This window comes from Dromiciops gliroides, chromosome X, assembly GCF_019393635.1.
Source record: "Dromiciops gliroides isolate mDroGli1 chromosome X, mDroGli1.pri, whole genome shotgun sequence".
In the NCBI taxonomy this organism is placed as follows: Eukaryota; Metazoa; Chordata; class Mammalia; order Microbiotheria; family Microbiotheriidae; genus Dromiciops; species Dromiciops gliroides.
The window spans coordinates 20736111-20744668 of NC_057867.1; positions in this window are offsets into that span (position 1 = coordinate 20736111).

An 8558-nucleotide genomic window follows, 5' to 3' on the forward strand; every position below is an offset into this window, starting at 1 on the left:
TGGTGTTTTTTTTGTTTTTGTTTTTTTTAATTAATAAAGTATTTTATTTTTTTTCCGTTACATGTAAAGATAATTCTCAACTTTTGTTTATACAAGCTTTACAATTTCAGATTTTTCTCCCTCCCTCCCCTCCCTCCCCCCCTCCCCTAGACAGCAGATAATCTGATATAGGTTATATATATATATACACATTAAACATATTTCTGCATTAGTCATATTATAAGAGAAAAAATCAGAGCAATGATGAAAAACCTCAAAATAGAAAAAAAAAAAACAACAGCATCAAAAACAAAAGCAATAGTATGGTTCATTCAGCATCTATACTCCGCAGTTCTTTTTTTGTTTGTTTTTCTTGGATTTAGAGATCCTTTTCCATCACAACTTCCCTGGAACTCTTCTGTGCCAGTGCATTGGTGAGAAGAATATAGTCCATCACAGTAGATCAACACTCAATGTTGATGATACTGTGTACAGTGTTCTTCTGGTTCTGCTCATCTCACTCATCATCAGCTCACACAAGACCCTCCAGGTTTCTCTGAACTCCTCCTGCTCATCATTTCTTAGAGCATAATAGTATTCCATTGTATTCATATACCACAACTTGTCCAGCCATTCCCCAATTGATGGGCACCCCCTCAACTTCCAATTCCTTGCCACCACATAAAGAGCAGCTATAAATATTTTTGTATATGTGGGTCCCTTTCCCCTTTCCATGATTTCTTTGGGAAAAAGACCCAAAAGTAGTATTTCTGGGTCAAAGAGTATGCACAGCTTTATCGCCCTTTGGGCATAATTCCAAATTGCTCTCCAGAATGGTTGGATCAGTTCACAGCTCCACCAACAATGCATTAGTGTTCCAATTTTCCCACAGCTTCTCCAACATTTATTATTTTCCTTTTTTGTCATTTTAGTCAATCTGATAGGTGTCAGGTGGTACCTCAGAGTTGTTTTTATTTGCATCTCTCTAATCATTAGAGATTTAGAGCATTTTTTCATATGGGAATAGATAGCTATGGTTTCTTCATCAGAAAACTGCCTGTTCATATCCTTTGACCATTTCTCAATTGGGGAATGACGTGGGTTCTTATAAATTTGATTTAGTTCCCTATATATTTTAGAGATGAGGCCTTTATCAGAAGTACTGGCCTCAAAAATTGTTTCCCAGCTTTCTGCTTCCCTTCTAATTTTGGATGCATTGCTTCTGTTTGTACAAATTTTTTTTTTAATTTAATGTAATCAAAATCATCCATTTTGCATTTTATAATATACTCCATCTCTTGTTTGGTCAAAAACTGTTTTCCTTTCCAAAGATCTGAAAGGTAGACTATTCCTTTCTCTCCTAATTTACCTATGGTATCACCTCTTATGTCTAAATCATGTATCCATTTTGACCTTACTTTAGTATAAGGTGTAAGATGTTGGTCTATGCCTAATTTCTCCATATTCCAGCAGTTTTCCAGTTTTCCCAGCAGTTTTTGTCCCAGAAGCTGGAGTCTTTGGGTTTATCAAACACTACATTACTAGTGTCATTTACTACTGCATTTCCTGAGCCTAGCATATTCCATTGATCTACCACCCTATTTTTTAGCCAGTACCAGATAGTTTTGATGACTGCCGCTTTATAGTAAAGCTCCAGGTTTGGTACCACTAACCCACCTTCCTGTGAATTTTTTTTTTCATTATTTCACTGGATATTCTTGATTTTTTGTTTTTCCAGATGAATTTTGTTATTATTTTTTCTAGCTGTATAAAATAATTTTTAGGTAGTCTGATTGGTATGGCACTGAATAAGTAAATTAATTTAGGCAGTATTGTAATTTTTACTATATTAGCTCTGCCTATCCATGAGCAATTGATATCTTTCCAATTATTTAGATCTGATTTGATTTGTGTGAAGAGTGTTTGGTAGTTGTGTTCAAAGAGTTCCTCGGTTTGTCTTGGCAAGTAGACTCCCAAGTATTTTATATTATCTAACGTTACTTTAAATGGAATTTCTCTTTCTTTCTCTTGCTGCTGGACTTTGTTGGTCATGTACAGAAATGCTGATGTTTATGTGGATTTATTTTATATCCTGCTACTTTGCTAAAGTTGTTAATTGTTTCAAGTAATTTTTGAGTTGATTCTCTAGGATTCCTTAAGTATACTATCATATCATCTGCAAAGAGTGATAGTTTTGTTTCCTCCTTGCCTATTCTAATTCCCTTAATTCCTTTCTCTTCTCTGATTGCTAAAGCTAATATTTCTAGTACAATATTAAATAATAGGGGTGATAATGGACATCCCTGTTTCACCCCTGATCTTATTGGGAAGGCCTCTAATGTATCTCCATTGCATATAATACTTGCTGATGACTTTAGGTAGATACTGTTTATTATTATAAGGAAAGTTCCACCTATTCCTAAACTCTCCAGTGTTTTTATTAGGAATGGGTCTTGTATTTTGTCAAAGCTTTCTCTGCATCTATTGAGACAATCATATGATTTTGGTTGGTTTTCTTATTGATGTGGTTGATTATGTTAATAGTTTTCCTAATGTTGAACCAGCCCTGCATTCCTGGTATAAATCCCACCTGGTCATAGTGTATTATCCTGGCGATCACTTGCTGTAATCTCCTTGTTAATATCTTATTTAAGATTTTAGCATCAATATTCATTAGGGAAATTGGTCTATAATTTGCTTTCTCTGTTTTTGCTTTGCCTGGTTTTGGTATCACCACCATATTTGTGTCATAAAACGAATTTGGTAGAACTCCTTCTTCACCTATTTTTCCAAATAATTTGTATAATATTGGAATTAATTGTTCTTTAAATTTTTGGTGAAATTCACCTGTAAACCCATCTGGCCCTGGGGATCTTTTCTGAGGGAGTTCTCAATTTCTTTTTCAAATATGGGTTTATTTAAGGATTTTATTTCTTCTTCAGTTAACCTGGGCAGTTTTTATTTTTGTAAATATTCATCTATTTCATTTAGATTGTCAAATTTTTTGGCATACAGTTGGGCAAAATAATTCCTAATTATTGATTTAATTTCCACTTCATTGGTGGTATCATCACCCTTTTCATTTTTGATACTGGTAATTTGGTTTTCTTCTTTCTTTTTTTAATCAAATTAACCAATATTTTATCTATTTTATTGGTTTTTTCATAAAACCAGCTCTCAGTTTTATTGACGAATTCTATAGTTTTCTTGCTTTCAATCTTATTAATTTCTCCTTTAATTTTCAGGATCTCTAATTTAGTGTCTAATTGGGGATTTCTAATTTGTTCTTGTTCTAGCTTTTTAAGTTGCACGCCCAATTAATTAATCTCCTCTTTCTCTTTTTTATTCATGTAAGCATTTAGATCTATAAAATTTCCCCTAAGCACTGCTTTGGCTGCATCCCATAGATTCTGGTATGTTGTCTCATTATTGCCATTCTCTTGGATAAAGTTATTGATTTTTTCTATGATTTCTTGTTTGGCCCATTCATTCTTTAGAATGAAATTATTTAGTTTCCAAATGATTTTCATTCTACTTTTCCCTGGCTCTTTCTTACATGTAATTTTTATTGCATCATGATCTGAGAAGGATGCATTTACTATTTCTGCCTTTCTACATTTGACTATGATGTTTTTGTGCCCTAATACATGGTCAATTTTTGAAAATGTGCCATGTACTGCTGAGAAAAAGGTATATTCCTTTCTATCCCTATTCAATTTTCTCCAGACATCTATCATGTCTAACTTTTCTAGTAATCTATTCACCTCTTTCTTATTTATTTTTTGGCTAGATTTATCTAATTCTGAGAGGGGGAGACTCAGATCCCCCATTAGTATAGTATTACTGTCTAATTCCTCTTGTAACTCATTTAACTTCTCCTCTAAGAACTTGGATGCTATACCACTTGGCGCACACATATTTAATATTGATATTACTTCATTATCTATAGTACCTTTAAGTAAGATGTAATTTCCTTCCTTATCTCTTTTAATGAGATTTATTTTTGCCTGCACTTTGTCTGAGATAAGGATTGCTACCCCTGCGTTTTTTACTTTAGCTGAGGCATAATATATTCTGCTCCAGCCTTTTACCTTTACTCTGTGTGTATCTCTCTGCTTCAGATGTGTTTCTTGTAAACGGCATATTGTAGGGTTCTGGTTTTTAATCCACTCTGCAATTCGCTTCCGTTTTATAGCAGAGTTCATCCCATTCACATTCACAGTTATTATTACTGTCTATTCCCCTCCATTCTATTTACCCCCTTTGTACTTTTCCCCCCTTCTTTCACCCTATTCCTCCTCACCGATGTTTTACTTCTTACCCGTGCCTCCCCTGATCTGCCCTCCCTTTTTATCACCCCCCTCTCTTTTCTTTACCCTTTTCTCCCTTGCTTTTGTCCTCCGTTCTATCAGTCCCCCCTTTTCCTTCCCCTTTTGTTTCCCTAAAGAATGAGTTAAGTTTCTTTATCCCAATGAACGTATATATTATTCCCTCTTTGAGTCAAATCTAATGAGAATAGGGTTGAAACAATGTTCCCCCCTCCTTTCTTTCCCTCTGTTGTAATAGGTTTTTTTCCACCTCTTCATATGATATAATTCATCCCATTCTACCTCCCCTTTCCTCTCCTCCCCATAGACTCCCTTTTTAACCCCTTAATTCTTTTGTATCATCACATCAAAGACAATTTATATTTATACCCTCTATATAAAGTCCTTCTCTCTGCCCAAATACATTTACAATTCTTAAGAGTTATGAGTATTATCTTCCTGTGTAGGGATATAAATAGTTTAACCTAATAGGGTAACCTTTTTTATTCCCCCTCTGTTTACCTTTTTAAACTTCTCTTGAGTCTTGTATGTTGAGATCAAATTTTCTATTCAGTTCTGGTCTTTTCACCAGGAAAGATTGAATGTCCCCAATGTCATTAAATGTCCATCTTTTCCCCTGAAAGAAAATGCACATTTTTGCTGGGTAATAGATTCTTGGCTGCAATCCAAGCTCCTTTGCCTTCCAGAATATCATATTCCAAGCCTTGCGGTCCTTTAATGTTGAAGCTGCCAGGTCCTGAGCAATCCTGACTGTGGCTCCATGATATTTAAATTGCTTCTTTCTGGCTGCTTGGAGTATTTTCTCCTTCACCTGATAATTCTGGAATTTGGCTACAATATTCCTTGGAGTTTTCCTTTTGGGGTTTCTTTCAGGAGGTGATCAGTGGATTCTTTCAATGATGATTTTATCCTCTGGTTCTGTGATATTAGGGCAGTTCTCCTTAATAATTTCCTGGAATATGGTGTCTAGATTCTTTTTCTGGTCATGGCTTTCAGGCAGTCCAATGATTCTCAGATTGTCTCTCCTTGATCTGTTTTCCAGATCAGTTGTCTTTCCAATGAGGTATTTCACATTTTCTTCTATTTTTTCATTTTTTTTATTCTGCTTGACTGATTCCTGGTGTCTCATGGATTCCCTATCTTCCAACTGTCCCACTTTAATTTTTAAGGCATTGTTTGCTTCAGTGAGATTATGCACCTTTTTTTCCATTTGGCCAAGTGAATTTTTTAAGGTATTGTATTCTTCAGTGAGATTATGCACCTTTTTTTCCATTTGGCCAAATGAATTTTTTAAGGCTTTGTTTTCTTCAGTCAATCTTTGTGCTTCCTTTTCCAAGCTGCTGATTCTTTTTGCATAGTTTTCTTGGTTTGCTTTCATATCTCTCCCCATTTTTTCTTCTACCTCTCTCAATTGATTTTTAATATCCTTTTTGAGCTCTTCCAGGTAGGCTTTTTCTTCTTGAGACCAATTCACCTGCCCTTGTGAGGCTTCACATGTAGGCAATTTGAGGGTATTGTCCTCATCTGAGTTTGTGTTGGCTTCTTCCCTATTGATACAGAAGCTCTCAATGGAGTGGGCTCTTTTTTGCTTCTTACTCATTATTGCAGCTTATTTATTTATTTTTTAAGTTGAGGTCTGCTCTGGGTGCACCAGGGTCTCTGTTTTGGGCTTCTTGTGCAGGGGTATAGGTGCTGTGTGACTGGTTTTTTACTCTGAGGCCTTTATGGTGTGTGGAGATCCCCCACCCTGCACTTCCTGTCTGGGTGCACTTGGCTAGCCAGGCGCCCTCTCCTGGCGTCTGTTCCTGCCTGACCCGTTTGTGGTCCTCCCGGCAGGTGCAGGTAGGTTTTTCCACTGTCGTTCTTGGCCACCAGATATTTGAATCAGGTTCCATGGGCCTCAATTGTTCAGTTGTGGCCCGCAGCTCCTGCTGACTTGACCCGACCCCCTCGGCACTGGGCTGCTGCCCTGCGCTGGGCCTCTCTTTTGCCTGAGTCAGACCGACCTTTTCCTGAAGTCTTCTAAATTATCTCTGGTTGGAGGACTGTATCTCTCGTCCCTTTGCAGGTTCTGTAGTTTCAGAATCCGTCCAGAGGCTCGATTTAATGTTCTTTTTGAGGGAACAGAAGGAGAGCTCAGGCAGCTTGCTGCTTTCTCTCAGCCATCTTGGCTTTTTTGTAAAAATAAAATTAGTGCAGCTAAAAATCATCGACAGAAAATTGGAAAGGTCTGATGTTAAATTCACCAAGGTATTTTTGAAATTTCAATTCCAAGTCCTGTCTGATAGGACTAATGTTTTTTTCCCCAACATGGGTTTGGTCCCTGCATCTTCCTTCCCTACTAAAACAGCATGTAGTTTTCCCTAAAGGTGACAAAGCTATTCCTGGAGACCCAAGATAATCTTTTTGTACTTCTCTGATTAGCTCCCTATCTCACTCACCACAGTGGCTCTTCAGAAAATTCCCATCTCTCCTCAATCCTCCCATTGCTCTTCCCCACACTCACCCACCCCTTAGCTGAGAGCCTTGCCTCACATTTTACTGACAATATGGAGGTCAATCTCTGAGAGTTCCTCCTTCTCCAATCTTCTTCTCACATCCCTCAGATGCCTTCTGCCACTGTTCCCTCCTCCACCCTGTTGCACACATAGAGATGTGCTTACTTCTTCTTGAGCAAAACCCCTCTCTATGTGGACAAGTGGTCCCCTTTCAGCCCATTTGCTCCAGCAGCTTGCTCCCTCTATCATCCCCATTATTTACATTTTCTTCAACCTCTCCCTATGCACTGGCTTCTTTCCCCTGCCTACAAACATGTCTATGACTCTCCCATCCTTAATATCCTCTCCCTGGATCGATCCATCCCCCTAATTATTGTTCCACATATGACCTCCCTTTTGTGGATAAACTCCTTGAAAAAGCATTTTACAATAGTCACTTCTATTTGCTTTCCTTTCTCTCCTTAACTCTCTAGTCTGCCTTCTCTCCTCATCATTCAACTGAAACATCTCTCCCTGATGTCACTGTCTTAGATGTCAAATCTAACCTAATTTTTTATCCTCAATCTGTCTGATCACTTTGAAGTTCACCCTTCTAATGATACTTTTAACTAAGTTTCTGTGACATGATTCCCGTTAGGATGTCCTTTTTTTGGTTGTTGTTTTTCTTTTTTTTTTCCTTTGGGGCAGTGAGCTTTAAGTGACTTACCCAGGGTCACACAGCTAGTAAATATCAAGTGTCTGAGGCCAGATTTGAACTCAGGTACTCCTGAGTCCAGCACTGGTGCTTTATCCACTGTGCCACCTAGCTGCCCCACCAGGATCTCCTTTTAATCTTTTAATATACATTTGTTCCTCACTATTAAGTGCCAGGAAACGTTGTGAGCACTGGAATTAGAAAGAAAGGTAAAAGACAGTAGCTCTCCCTGAGAACCCCTCCATGGCCACTCCTTTCCAGCATCCTCAGCTGGATCTTCATCCAGGTCATTCCTGGTAGCAATGAGTGTTCCACTGGGCTCTGTCCTGAACTGCCTTCCCTTCTGTCTCCATACTATTTCCCTTGCTGTTCTGGACAGTTCCCAAGGATTCAGTTATTATCTCTATGCATATGATTCTCAGATCTACTTGTCCAATCTGAACTTCTCTGCTGACCTATAGGCTTTCATCTTCACCTTGCCTATTAGATATATCCATTCAGATGTTCTGGAGACATCATAAATACAGTGTGTCCAAAATTGAATGCTTTTTATCCCCCTACCCTCAATACTTTTCCCTTTCAAAATTCCTTATTACTCTTGAAGGTACCAGCATCCTCCTAGTCACCCAGCCCCACAACATGAGTCATCCTTCACTCTTGACTTCTTACCACTGCCCAAACCAACTTGTTGCCAAGATGTGTCAATTTTACCTTTGTAACAGCTCTCATATGTGCCCTCTTGTCTCTTCTGACAAGGCCACTACCTTGATGTGGCCCTCATCTCTTCCCAAAATGGACTATTGAAACAACCTTCTGGTTGGGGTCTCTACCTCCAGTACATCCCTATTCTACTCTGTCCTATGCTCAGCTCTCAGAATCTTCCTCAAGCACAAGTCTCTCCATGGGCCCTCCCCCCATCCCTGTCTTCTACTCTGTCAAATTCAGTGGTTCCCTGTCAATTCAGGACCAAATATAAAATCCTCTCTGGCATTCAAAGCCTTTTTGTAAAGTACCCACTGTCACCTCTCCAATTTCCTTACATCTTTCTCACTCCCATTT